The sequence below is a fragment of the Dama dama genome, chromosome 14, assembly GCF_033118175.1.
Source record: "Dama dama isolate Ldn47 chromosome 14, ASM3311817v1, whole genome shotgun sequence".
In the NCBI taxonomy this organism is placed as follows: domain Eukaryota; kingdom Metazoa; phylum Chordata; class Mammalia; order Artiodactyla; family Cervidae; genus Dama; species Dama dama.
Window position 1 is genome coordinate 48,329,166 of NC_083694.1, and position 10,878 is coordinate 48,340,043.

The following is a 10,878-nucleotide window of genomic DNA, read 5'->3' on the forward strand; positions in this document are numbered from 1 at the left end:
CCTGGACCCCATGGAGGGGTGGACACCCTAGCCCCTTTGGTGTTGCTCCCGGGGGACACTAGAACCACCCCCAGCCCAGTGCCCCAGTGTGGTGGGGTTGGGGCTGCTCCCAGTAAGAATTGTGGGGTCTTCTGGGGCCCCCTGGCCTGCGCCTTCCCACTGCCCTCTTGCAGGGCATGCTCACCAGTCACAGCATATGTGCTTGCGCCCCAGGTGCCAAGGGACTCTGCCAAGGTCTGCAACTGGTGGTGCTTCTCGTTTCTGCCTGGGACCCTGGGGCTCTCTGGGCCCTTGACTGGACCAGGCTCATCATTCCCTGGATGGCTCAGCTCTACAGAGAGTGTAGTTCAGGCTCTGCAGTGTGACCCCTCTGTGCATCTGAGTGCAGGCCAGTGCCCAGAGGGCAGAGGGGAGCAGGGTCTGCCTGGTGGCACCTGCATCTGCCCAGGAGATTCCTGGGGGCCTGAGAGGACAGAGGTCGGAATGGGGACACAACCCCTGCCTAGCTTCTTGCTCCAGGGCCTGGGCAGGAGGAGTCCTGGCTGAAATCCAGACGGAAGCCAGCTCTGGGTCTGTCCCTGCTCAGTTCCAGCCACTTTGCCACTGTGGCCGGCAGAGGCAGAGGTCAGCTGTGGCCCCGGGGCAGCCCTTTCCTGGTGTTTGAGTCTGCCTGGTTGAGGTCCCTGCAGGACACGCTGCAGCCACCATGGCCCCACCATGGCCCCTCCACAGTGAGCAAGAGCTGGGCGCTGCCATCAGGAGGGCCTGCAGGTCCCACTGCTGTACCTGACTCTGGGGCAAGGGCGCCATGCTGCCCCCAGGGCAGGTGAACACTGGCTGAGGCTCTGACAGGTTGGAAGATCTGCTGCCCTCGGGCATCTCTCCAGGCCTCTGCCCCCATAGGGTACAGACGCTCCCAGGCTTGCTATCTCGGCATCAGTACATGGAGGTTAGGCACCAGGACATATCCTGTGCCTCTGCACCAGGACGGATGTCCAAAGCCCCTCAAGCATGGCCTCCTGCTAAGTGGGCCATCATCGCCATGCAGCCCGAAAGCCCCAAGGTACAGCCAGCTCCCTCCCAAGGCCCATGTTGACAACCCTTCCTGGACAGTCAGCCACGGCGGTTTGCTCTGCTGCCTCCCCGGCTGTGAGAACCTTCTGTGGCCTTCGTCCTGGTGAGCCCTTAATTGCCAAATAAATATTTGCCCAGGGTGGGGCTTGGTGCTCAGGGTTAAGTATTAAATGGGCTGAAAGTCGGAGGACCCCATGGCTATCCTGGAGGACCCAGGTGGTGTAGGGGTGCTGGCCCGGCTGTGTTCCCATTCACCCTGTTCAGACAGGAGGCAGAGCTGACCCCAGCCCGGAGCAAAGGCCACCCCAGAGACCAAGGAGGACCAGGGCAGCAGAAATCCTAGGAACTCGAGGTGCATGGGGCGGGGGAGGGGCATTGTCTGCCTCAGAGTTCCGCCAGAACGTGGCCTGTCCTGAACAACAGGGGATAAGGCAGGAAAAGGCACGTCCAGGCAGACTGTGTCAGTCATGTGCTACTGGGTATGAAACAGCCCCAATACGGTGCCTGAAAACAGCAGGGGACCTCAGAGCAACAGATGTGGCATGAGGCTGCCCACAGGGGTGGCCACAGCCACCTAATGACCAGCCCTGGACATACCATCTCTCCCTTCCTCACATTGTGGCCATGGAGAAGTAAACTGGAAGGTGGAGGGGAGGGCGCTGGTCAGGATCAGCACTTTTGGTTTTTTTCCTGGAAGCCGCTCATCCCATTGGTGGGCATTTGTTTGCTTTTGCTGATGGACTGGCGGTTGGTTGGTTAAGTAAGACTGTAAAGTAAGAGGAGTTTTGAAAAGATGCACATTTATCGTCAACCTAACTCTTATGAATGCCAGGCCAGGAGCACCTGTTCCCACATGGGGGTTCCTGCCACCGCTGTCCCACAGCTTCTTGTCCACAGAGTCGTGGGGACATGTTTATCATCAGGCTTCCCACCCTACATTTAATGGGTACACGAGTGCACTCATCCTGTGTGTTTGTCCCTGTTTGCAGCCTCTTTGACGCGGCCTCAAGTCCCCATGGTGAGCCAGTCTGGGCTGATTTTGTGCCAGCTTGGCTGGGCTACAGGGAGCCCAAGGACATGGCCAGATCCTGTCCGAGGCATTTTCCCATTAGATTAGCATTTAGATCGGTGGACGGAGGAAAGGAGGTGTCCCTCCCATGAGAGTGGGCCTTGTCCAATCCGTGGAGGGCCTGAATGGAACAAGAAGGCCAGCCCTCCCCACTAAGAGCAGTGGAGGTGGGGGGTGGTTGCTGTTCCTGCCTCTAGACAGGAGTGACCCGTCCTCTCTAGGCCTTCAGTGGGCTGACTGCACATCCCAAGGGTCTTAGCCTACATGACTGCCAAGTCCTCATAATGAATCTCTGTCTGTCCACGTGCCTCCTGCAGGTCTGTGTTTCTGGAGACCCTGACTCTTTCGTCCGGGTAGATAGGTGGCTGTGGCCACATAGGGCTCAGCTGGTAGGGGGTGGCCTGGGCTTGGGTCACGGAGGATGTGAGCCACTGGGGGCCCCAGCGTCCAGGCCCAGGAAGTGGCCAGGAACCCCCCCGTGGGTGAGAGCGAGGGGCTGTGTGATCCACGGGTGAGGGGGTCTGAGACGAGGGGCAGGAGCACGGCTGCAGGGAAGGAGCAGCACCTGGAGGCCTGGGGGCGACACAGAGGACCAGCACGGGGCCCTGTGTGGGCAGCAGGCCCAATGCCTTGAGTTGGCCAGGGCTACCCCTAGCACGTCTAAGGATTTTGGGCACCCCAGGCAGCCATGATGGGGAGTTTTGGGCAACGGGTACGGGGAGGCACTGGGGTCACAGATTGAGGCAGGGTCCCTTTCTCCTCCCCAGGGAAGGGAGCCTCAGTGCCAGTCCTGGAGCATCAGCACATCGATTTCTGCGCCTTGGGGAAGGGTCCAGACCCAGGTCTGCCCCTCTCCACTGTCATGAGGGCCTTGGACAGAGGAGGCGCCGGCGGCAGGCTCCGTCCAGGCCATCGCCCGCTGGACAAGGGCGCCACCTACAGGCCTACTCAGGAACGCGCGATCCCTGCGGCTCCAGCCCAGGGTGGTCGGCCCCAGGTTTGTTAAGGACAAGCAGGAGACCGGCTTCCCTGCTGGGCTGGTGTCTGGAGCTCTGAGAAGCTTCCAGCAAAGGTCAAATGTGTTCTTGGGCTTTCAACTATGAGTGGGGAGCACACAGAGCCCAGAGGTCAGCCTGGCAGGCATGGCGTCCATGAGGCTGGCACCCTCCAGGTGCTGTCCCCACCCAGCCCTTCACCAGGTGACCGGTGACCACACGGTCTGGTCTGCACACAGTGAGGACCCCAGAAGGCAAGCTCAGGGTGGAGCCTGTGCTTCCTGCACCTGGCCCAGCAGGCTTCCTGCTGGTCTTCAGATGACAGCTCCACCCACCAGTCTGCACAGATATTTGCACACAAAGCCCACCACCCAGGGAAGTGGACCAGGCTGGGGAGAGCCTGGTAGGGATGGAGGGTTGTAAACAGCAATTAAGACTTCCTTCTAATTGCAGGCGATTAATTAGCTGGTGATTGAGCCTCCCCCAGCGTAGGGGCTATTTGGAAAGAGCTAAGGAGCTTCACCTGCTCCTCCTTGGGCTGCAAAGGTGCGGGAGGGTGGGGTGGGTGGGAAAGGGGGACAGTCTCAAGGGCTGCACAGATGCGGGGTGGGGTTGGGAAGGGGGAGGACAGGCCCAAGGGGATCTGAGTGTTGGATCCTGGGGGCCGCTAGGCACTGGGCTGGGGTCCTGAGTCTGCCTATGCCTGCTCAGGTTCCGAGTACCTGTGGGAAACACTCTCTTAATGGGGAGGAGGAGGGGAGGGCAGCCCCCAGGGGAACGCAGAGCAGAGCGGATAATTGCTAGTCCCACCTCCAGGAGCGGGAAACCGCGGGAGGAGGCGAGCCTGGGCAGGCCTGCTCCCTGGGCGCCCAGGGACCTGCCTTCCTGGGCTGACGCAACAGAAAGGCCCCATAGGCGCTCTGGGAGCCCGGCGGGGGGCGGGGGGGGGTGATGCGGGCTGTTTGTGCCTTGGGATCCTCTGGGCAACCCTGGCCCAGCCTGAGGGCCCTCCCTCTCTGCAGCAGCAGGCTGGGAGTCCTTTGTCTGAGCAGCCATCTTACAGAAAAAGAAAAGTATGAGAAAGGCCACTGGGTTTCAGGAAACAGAAACAAAAACCCTGGAATGGTCAAGGCCAGACGGGGGCAGATAAGCCACCCCATTCCCCGCCAGGAACACCTTCCCAAAACTGTAGCATTGCTGGCTGCCTGCTTAGTTGTCATCTTGTTTCACGTGTGATCCTGGGAGCATCTGTTGTCAGGCACAGAGCAGTCCCCACAAGGAACCTTCCAGTTGCCCGCTCACCCACTGTTGCTGTTCTCCGACTCCTCCATAATTCTGTCATTTCGGGGTTACGTGAGCCATTGAGATTAGCTTTTCTTCGCCTGCAGCTCCTCCGTGTGGCAGCCGCATAGCTGGCTGGGCTGCTGTCCCACCTGGGACACCTGTGTGATTACCAGGTTTGGCTTTTACAGACAAAGCTGCTGTGAACAGTCTGTACAGTTTTTTTTATGTAGATATCAGTCTTTGTTTATCTAAGATAAATGCCCAGGAGTTCCATTGCCGGTTGCCGTGGTAATGTTCGGTTGATGAGAAATTGTCAGTCAGTCTTTCCAGGCCTGCCCCTTTACACGTTCCCAGCACAGCAAGAGTGATCCGGTCTCCGGAACCTTGACAGCATCGGTGTTGTCACTATGTTTAATCTTAGCCATTCTGATGGGTGAGTGAGTGGTGGTGCCTTGTGTGGTTTTAATTTGCATTTCTCTGCTGGCTAATGGTGCTGAGCATCTTTACAAGTGCTTTTCTGCCATCTGTACTCCTTTTTCAGTGAAATGTCTCTTCATGTCTCTCACCCACCTTCTAATATTTTAAACTATTTGCAAATGTAATATATTCTATTTCCTTCTCTCTCTCTCTCCTATTTTTATATTTTTTTGGCTGTGCAGCACAGCTTGTGGGATCTTAGTTCCTTGACCAGAGCTTGAACTCAGGCCTTAGCAGTGAAAGCTCTGAGTCCTAACTACTGTACTGCCAGGGAATTCCCGACATTCTATTTCCTTTTCATCTGAATTAACAAAATCCTCCCAAATAATTGACAGATACCTATTTTAATTAAATTATATGTAGGTTACTCCAAAAACTCTCTTAAATTTTCAACACTTACATAAGTTTAGTAGGATTGTAGGATTTCATCTTAAAGAAACAAATGTAAATAATTTCCTCTCTTGAAGGATGATTCAGTCGCAAAGCTGACCATCTCAACAGGAAAAGATCTCTGCATGACAAACACAAAATGTTCACTGATTTCCCTTCAACACAAATAAATAACAGTGCCTGAGTCTTTGCTTCTTGTAGCCCTCCCTACACTGAATGAAAACCCCCCAGTGTGGAGGTGTCCACTCACAGGCAGTCTGCTTGCGGCCCAGGCAGTAAACTTGACCCCAGAGATTTCTGGGGGATGATGGCTAGATCCATCACTGACCCTGGCATCCCACATTGTTCCCTGTGGCCTTCATGGAGCCTCCCCCACGTGACCACTGTAGGGGATTTCGTATTTTTGTGGCCCTTAAGACAGTAAACATATTTTTCCATTTTATCCTGGAAATTATCCTTCAACCTGACGGGCTCCTCAGAGACGTCCTCATATTCCCCACCAGCCTAACTGGGCCAGGACCGTGCAGCTAACGGGACTCCTCAGAAAGTCCCAGAACATCTTTCTTGGGCTCGTCTGGGCCACACGGGACCACTGCCCGCAGACACCCACCTGGCTTGTTCAGGATGTGCCCCCACCCTCAGCACTGCTCCCCAGGCCTTGCTGGGCCCCTCCCTGCCCTGGGAGGGGGCCAGGTGAGCCCCTGCCTGCCTGCCTTCTGGAGCAGGGAGTGGCACTCCACGCCCCTGATGGTGTGGTGCTGGACACAGCTGCCAGGAGACAGGCCTATGTGGGGGCCGCTGGGGGTGTGTCCAGCATGGTGCTACACAGAACAAACATCTGACAGCCAATGCTGGAGGCTGACCCCAAAAGTCAGCATAACTTTCACATGTATTGCTGAAGGAAGGGGGTTACAAGGGGGACCACAACGCACATTCAGGGGGATGTTTTCCCTAAGGAATGGGAATTGGGAGTTTGGAAGGAAAAGGTGTAATCGAGATTAAAAACAAAAATAGAGACAGACTTCCGCTCCTGGCCAGAGGTGTCACAGGGACCAATCACCTCTCCCCCAACCAGCTAAAACCCAGACAAGATTCAGATGACTGCCCTCAAGGCACTGGACATCAGACAACCAAGGACAGTGAGTCCCAGATGCAGGGCCCAGGGCCCTTAGAGTCAGGAGATGGAGCTGATGGTTCAGAGGACCCAGTATGGCTGGAGTGCCCAGGACCTCCTCACAAAGCCCAAAAGAAAGGTCCAAGAGGGTCAAACTGTTTCCAAGAAACTTTTGTGCGTCCCAAGATAGAGTTCAGGAGTATTGATGGAATACAAAACTGTCCAACACCAAGGTCAAATTCACATCTAGCAACCAGCCAAAGACTGCCAAAGCATGCTCAAAAGAAAATAGATAACTTCACTTAAGAAGCTGAATTCATAGTTAAAAACCTTCTCATAAAGAGAAATCCAGGCCTAGATGGTTTCACTGGTAAAAATTCTACCAAGTGTTTAAGGAAGAGTCAAGAGCAATTCCCTGCTACCTGCTCTGGAAAACTGAAGAGTAGGGCAAACCTTCTAACCCTCTGTGAGTCCAGTGTGACCCTGATGACAAACAAAGGCCTTCCAGGAAAACCACATCCCTTGCAACACAGATGCAAAAATCTTAGCAAATTAATTCTTAGAGAATTTTAGCAAACTGACACAGCAATATATAAAAAGGGTAACATGACCAGATGGGCTTTTCCTCAGGAATATAAGGTTAGTTTAACTTTGAAAGTGAAAGTCACTCAGTTGTGTCCGACTCTTTGAGACTCCATGGACTATACAGTCCATGGAATTCTCCAGACCAGAATGCTGGAGTGGGTTGCTGTTCCCTTCTCCAGGGGATCTTCCCAACTCAGGGATCAAACCCAGGTTTCCTGAATTTCAGGCGGATTCTTTACCAGCTGAACCATCAGGGAAGCCCTGATGTTTACCGTTAAAGAACATAATTCAAGGGGTGGGGAAAGAAAAAAAAAAAAAAAGAATATAATTCACCACACAGACTTTTCTCAATAGTTATTTTTTTAAAAAAGCATTCGACAAAACCCAACATCCATTCCTGGTTTAAAACAAAACAAAAAAGCAAACAAACAAAAAAAAAAACAAGTAGAAGTGAGATGGGGGCTCCCTGTGGGCCATGGGTATGAAGGACAGATGAGACTTCCAGGCAGAGGTGTCAAGGAGGCAACTTGTCACAGGAGACTTCAAGAAACTCCTACACATTGTGATCTGCCCTCGCTTTATTACTAGTTTTTACAGAATTGTCCTATTTTTCTACATTTTTCCCCACAGGTGACTTTTGAATGCTTTTGTCAAATTGTGAAAGTGAAATCCTCTTAGTGTCTTAACAGGGATTCAGTGGATTTACAGATTTATTAATAAAATAGATTAAAGAGAAAAAAAGAAACTACTACACAGAAAAAGTTGCAGATAATTTTATTGTTCATTTCAGAAACTTTATGGGAAAAAATGTAAACCCTAGGCTTTCAATAGATCCCATGAAAAGACTCCTCAGACCTCTTTGCCTTGCAATGTCCACCAGCCTGGAGACCTTTACCCAATCTGAACCAAGCCTCCTTCCCACTGAAGGCCCAGCTTGACCCAGACCCCAGCCTCCCAATGGGGACTCCGCAGAGACTCAGTCGAGAATATACTTGCTTTGGCTCATTGCAGGCTTCTTTGGCAGCATTCTCAGGGAGCCCACATTTGACCTAAGAATCACTAGAGTGAAAAGATCACCCTCTGATACTAGATAATTTGTTATTAAGGGACAGCCTGATGTTAGGGGCACATGGGGCTGAAGCAGGCAGGCTCGGGGATAAGTAACAAGATCCTGGAAGAACAGTTTCCACTGGGGTTCAGAAAACCACTGAGAAAATGGTAACAGATGAAATGGAAGGGAACAGTGATTCTGTGACAGGCAGGGCAGCTGTGGGGCCACAGAGCAGCTACAGGTGGCAGAGACGCTGCCATGCCACCCCATGATGTTTCTTGTACGTCCCAGTAACGCCAGGCCAGGTTCCTCCTGACTGCATGGGCCCACGGGAGCTGTCACATTCCCAGGCATGATTTCATCCTGAGAGACTTTACAGTCACCATCAAGAGTCGCATCATCATGAAAACCATGTAGTCATGAAAATCATGTAGTCCGTGACCCCCCCAGCTCTGCTGTATGGTAACGAGGTGCCATGAGGTCATGCTTGGAGCTTACATCAGTTCCTGCCTCGGAGGCCCCCGAGGGCCATCCTGAGAGGGAGCGCCTGGCTCTAACTAAAGAAACTCAGTGACCACAGTCCTCAAGAGAAGACACAAATGTGACTCGACCTCCAGCCCTCAGTACTCTTCCTAGGAGAGCAGTAGCCCCACACCACAAAATAGACACTCTGTTGACATTCAACTCTGGACATTCAAACTTCGGATGAGTGTCCTGAGGCGGCACCCCACGGGGAAGAGAACCCACAGGATTCGGGCCAGATGGCCAGTTGGGGCAGAAACCAGCTGAGGGTGGGGACGGTGTCAGTCTTGGAGTCTGGGAGCCCCAGGGTCAGGTGTGGGCTTATGCTAGCTGTCATGCAGCACCTCATACACCTGTAGATCCTGACCCTAGCCTGCACCCCACTCTCACTGGACACTCCCAGGGATGCCCACAGGGCCCCCATCCTTTCATCGGCACACCTGTGATCCCGTGTGCTGAGAAGTGAGGACTGCAGGACATACGCACAGAGGCAGAGACTGAGATCACACAGGCAGACATTCCTCCAGCACCATCCTGTCGGAACAAACCAACCCGGGATGCCAACCATCCTGTCACCTAGACCCCATGGTCTTAGGGACAGACTGTGGGGAGCATTCCCAGCGCCTGGGAGGCACCACAAGGCCACAGAGTGGAGCTTTCATGGAAAGAGTAACCAGTTGGACCTGCTTCACCAGTTCAGAGAAACCAGAGATCATGGTCTATTTCATCCACCCCATTCATATCGAACAAGGAAGTTCGAGAGAGACCTGAAAAGCCCATGTTTTATGTGTCCCTGCGGACTGCAGTGTGCGGCATGGGAGCCCATCCAGGCCTCTCAATTCAGACCCACTGGCCCAGACACTCCTCTCCAAGTAGTTGCCCTTGAGAAAAGTTGGCCCCCATGCAACGGCACAGAAAGCACGAAAAGGTGATGGTTGATCTTCCTCTCTTTTCTCCAAGCTCCTCTCTGCACAGCCTTCCCCAGGGACAGCCTTAGTGCAGACCAGGCCCAGGGAGCCCCATGTACCCCAACCCCACAGGCTCCACCTGGTACCACGAAAGTGGCAGAGCTGGCTCAGGGGTGGGGTAGGGGGCAGAGCAGGGCAGCCCGGGAATAGCTTCCTTCCTGGGGAATCACACACAGAGGACGCGAACCCCACACAGGCCTTTTCTAGGCCCCGCCATCCACCATGCCCCAGCAGGGGGAGCAGCCCCCAGGTCGAGTCTAGAGATGCTGTGGGGACCCTGCTCGCAGCCTGGCGTCACACCCCGGGACACGTCTGTGTAATCCCGTGCTGTCTCGGGAATCGCTACCCCGCTGGACACCGACAAGAAGCCTGGCTGAGAGTCCGCAGAGGGGTTTTGGGCCCCCCAGCTCCGGGAGCCAGATGTCCAGGCACTGACAGCCTGGCTCCCCGGTCTCCTGGCAACACCAGAGACAGCTGCACGAGAGATCCTGGGCAGCATGGGCCCCCCTTGCTTCTGCTACTCTATCAGGGCCCTGAGATATTAGAAGACATGGCAAAAATACACAGAACTATACAAAAAAGATCTTCATGACCCAGATAACCACGGTGGTATAATAACTTACCTAGGGCCAGACATCCTGGAATGCAAAGTCAAGTGAGCCTTAGGAAGCATCACTACCAACAAAGATGGTGGAGGTGGTGGAATTCCAGCTGAGCTATTTCAAATCCTAAAAGATGATGCTGTGAAAGTGCTGCACTCAATATGCCAGCAAATTTGGAAAACTCAGCAGTGGCCACAGGACTGAAAAAGATCAGTTTTCATCCCAATCCCAAAGAAAGGCAATGCCAAAGAATGTTCAAAAGCTGCACAATTGCACTCATCTCACACTCTAGCAAAGTAATGCTCAAAATTCTCCAAGCTGGGCTTCAACAGTACGTGAACTAAGAACTCCCAGATGTTCAAGATGGATTTAGAAAAGGCAGAGGAACCAGAGATCAAACTGCCAACATCCACTGGATCATAGAAAAAGCAAGAGAATTCCAGAAAAAAACATCTACTTCTGTTTTATTGACCACGCCAAAGCCTTTGACTGTGTGGATCACAATAAACTCTGGAAAATTCTTAAAGAGATGTGAATAGAAGACCACCTTACCTGCCTCCTGAGAAATCTGTATGCAGGTCAGGAAGCAACAGTTAGAACTGGACATGGAACAACAGACTGGTTCCAAATTGGGAAAGGAGTATGTCAAGGCTATATATTGTCACCCTGCTTATTTAACTTATATGCAGAGTACATCTTGTGAAATGCAGGTCTGGATGAAGCATAGGCTGGAATCATGATTGCCAG